Here is a 3,985-nt window from a genome sequence, read left to right as displayed (position 1 = left end):
GACATGGCGGGCCACATGTGGTCCGCGGGCCTTGAGTTTGACACATGTGCCTTAAAGCTTATATTTTACTCTGATGTTGCAAAGTAATGTTAAGCTGAATGTGACAAAGCTGAATTAAAATAGAAGACTCTTGATTAACAGATTAAATAAAAGTCTTCGATGACATATGGCAATGCTTTACAACTTTCTTATGTGGAAGACATTAGACTAGAACGTGGTCAAATTCTCCGTTCCAGACTGTTTCATAGTTAAATTTAAATTTTGAGCTATGGATCCGTTCACACTGCAGCCTGAAGTGACCCAATTCCGATATTTTTGACGTAATGCGACCTGTATCCGATCTTTTCATGGCAGTGTGAACAGCACAGGTCGGATTCTTTTTCGAATGTGACCCATGCGGGACACTTTCAGGTCATTTTCCCGTTCACACTGCAGAACACATACAGGTGTGAACGGCCCCGGCAAAAAAATCAGACTTCAGGCTGCAGTGTGAATGCACCCTAAGATGCTGTTTCCTGTCAGCCGTGGGTTTCCTGTGCATGCCTTGGCCTCAGACTGCTGAGCTGCGGTCGTTCACCTGGTTACCGGCTCCTTTTGTTGCTATTTACATATTCATCAGATATCCTCATGAATATTAATGAGCCTGCTTGCGGGCGCAATGGGTGCCCAGTGGCTGCAGGGCATTGTGGGAAATTAGCCGGATCACTAATTGTGATCCACAACCCCTCGAGTGTGTCAATCAAAGGCAGGAAGGATGATACTTTTGGGGGCACCTGTAGCTCCGAATATGTATGCATGAGGAGATGGAGGGAGAGCGAAAATGTGTGCGTGTGTGTGCTTCTGCGTACATCCAGGGCCACAAGACCACTCTGTTGCCATGGAAACCCCCACAATCAGAGTGCAGGAGGCTGTGGCCCGGGATCTCAGAGAGCGTTACGGAATGAGGATGAGAAACGAAATGAGCTGCGGACACAAGGTGATGTACGTCCGTCCGTCCGTCTGTCTGTCTGCAGTACGCCGGGATTTAACGAGACAGAAAGAACGTTTACATAAAAACAGGATGGGAAACAAACTCGTTTTAGGATTAATATTTAGCTGTATTGAAAAAAAGTCACTGCAAAGACTTCACAAAGTATCTGAACACACTGAATATATGTCACAATAACAAATTGTTCTGATCGATAAATTGTTCCAGAAGTTATTGCGATAAACGATAATATTGTTGTTTTGAGGCCATTTTTAGGTAATATAATTGCGGGTGTCCTCCCAGTGTATTATAAGCCTGGCGGGCCGCCAGGCTTTACTTGTGCCCCCACCAGGCTAAGCATTACTTGTTTATTTAAGTCTTTTTAAAAATGTTTGCATTTTTAAAGACTTTATAGTTGGTTTTCATTTGAAAAGCAAATGAAAGTCAAAAATCTTTCATTTTTTGACTCAAAAACACGGCGGGCTGCTGGATGTTTGACTGCCGAGCGCCCCAACCACCAGGCTCAACCTTCACTTGGAACAACATCAAACATCAGCAAACTTTAAATTCCAATGAACATTTAACACTGGAACTGGAAGACATTTTCAATATCCAAAATAAATAAATCAAATTAATTTTGAAGTCTTTGTTAATAAAATTGTCCTTCAAAAAATGGTTTAGTTGAGACTGAAGCACCAAACTGAAAACTTTTATCTTCCAGTTTTTGGTAGAAAGACAGAAAAAAAGAGATAAACAATTAATCATGCCAATGGAAACGACTGAGTTTGTTTTAACTTATCATATGATTAATTGATTTATTGATTATTGTGACAGGCCTGGTGTTTATCATAATAAAATATACTTTTATTCGGGTTCAACTGTGAAAGTCTATCCAAATGTTTAAGACTTTTGTGTAATGACTCAGATTTTAGAAGAATCAGTGGATAAAGTGTTTTATGCAGAGCTGAAGCATCATGAGAATCAAGAAGAGCACTTTAAAAAAACTTTAAAAAATGAGTTATTTTGTTACAAGTGATCAAATTAAGTTTATCCAAGTAACATGCAACAACTTAACAATTTTTTTTTAAAGTTGGATCTCCATTCTCTTTTTTTTGTGAGGTAATAGCTTTGTTTTTCCACTGCTGGAGGCTTTTATTCTGAAATAAGAATAAACCCCATAAATCTAAAGACCAGAAGACGTTGAATGTTTTGTACTGGAAACGTTGAAACTCCACAAACAAAGTTTTATGAAGACAACTTGAACAACTTGTCTGTTTTAAAGCAGTGTTGTTTTAAATAAATATTTTTTGCAACATTATTTAACAGAGCAGCACATATTTACAGTTTTTCTTTTTTTTTTTTTTTTTGCTGATTCATATAAATTGTCTTCCAGCTTTTTCAAAACTTTTCTTCTCAAAATGTGGCAAACTTTACACTTTAGGAAAAGTTGTAGTTCCTTTTTTAATGCTGCTGCTGCTATGACTGGTATTTCTGGAGAATTTTTCTTTTGGTTATTTATTCTCCATCATCACCTCCATTTTCATTTCATGTAGTCGTGGTTTGCTTTTAATCATAACTGACATCTTTAATCGCCAAATTTAATCTTTATCCAGATATTTGATTTTAGTTTTTTGCAATTATATGTAAATCAGCTAACAGATTTTTTTTTTACTGGACTTTAATTTTGCATAATGTTGTGTAAAAATTGATATTGCTATTGATAAAGCATTTTGTATTTATTCTAGCTTTCTTGGTACATGCTAAAGGTCAGGTTTTTTCTCTTTTTAAAGCATTTTTCTTTGGAAAGGACGACACAGGAGAGCATCGGGGATGTTTATTGTTGATAATGTTGCTTTTGGTTAATGCAGATACTTCATGTTTTGGAGAATTTCACCTGCATTCTCAAACTTATTATAGAGATTCATTAAATGTTTTTAACTTTGAAAAGCTTTCAACTAAAATGAATAAACTGGATTTCAGTTTCCAGCTTTCTGGTGCCTCCATTTGTGTTTCCACTTCAACCCTACAAATCTGATCCACCGATATTTAATCTTAATCTCTCAGTGTAGTTGCTATAATCAACACTTCTGCAGATTTAATCTGGAGATGTTTATACATCCCTTATAGGTTTTGGCTTACACTGGTTTTATTTTATAAAATCAGTACTATCTTACTATCTGAACGTCTATTTAGTTTAAAAACACAACAATGATCAGATGAAATTCTGTCATGCATGATGCAAAGACATCACACTGTTAATCCCATATATGATGCATCAGTTGCTTCTTTTTTTAGGTTACCTGTTAGGCGGCTCATGTAAAAGGAAAATATTCTATACAGTTTAGACTGAAGTTACCAAAGATGAGATGTTACATGAGTTATTGATTTCTGTTCCTTAAACAGTTCTGAAAATGAGACTGGATGAAGAGTCTTTTGTAATGCAATGCAGAGCTGCAGGAATGTGGGAATCTGAACTAAATCCCAGTGGAGGCGGCTGCATGAGGAAAAAAGTTTTGTTTCTCTAAGCTAAGATCTGTATCCAGATATTAAAAAAAACTCATCCTAAAGCTAAACTTCACACAATATTTACATAATCCATAAGAGAAACCAACTAAATTGGATTTACCATAAAATTTCCTTTTTTATCTTTATAATGTAGAAATGCGTCGTCAGCATAGAATTGCATTTTTGTTGTTCTTCTTGTGCTAAATGATGGTTGTTTTTACATATTTGGGCCATTTTTATTTTTATTTTTGCCAGTTTTGGAGACTTTTTGGTAACTTCTTAGCCACAAAGACGTTTTAAAAATATTTTTAGCTTTCAGTCTTCTGTAGTTTGCATTTGGGTCTCTCCCTGAAACCTTGTCTTTATCCGCCCCTTATCTTCATCCACTTTGTGTAAGTAAGCACATAAAAGCTTCATAAAAGAAGCAGGATGACTCAATGTTGGGATTACAACAAACTGAAGCAGCTGAACTCGAGGTAAATGGAGAGAAAAGATTCTTTATCTTCAACTTGC

The sequence above is a fragment of the Poecilia latipinna genome, unplaced genomic scaffold, assembly GCF_001443285.1.
Source record: "Poecilia latipinna isolate Pla-1442-1.1 unplaced genomic scaffold, P_latipinna-1.0 Scaffold567, whole genome shotgun sequence".
Classification (NCBI taxonomy): Eukaryota; Metazoa; Chordata; class Actinopteri; order Cyprinodontiformes; family Poeciliidae; genus Poecilia; species Poecilia latipinna.
This window is presented reverse-complemented; position numbering follows the sequence as displayed.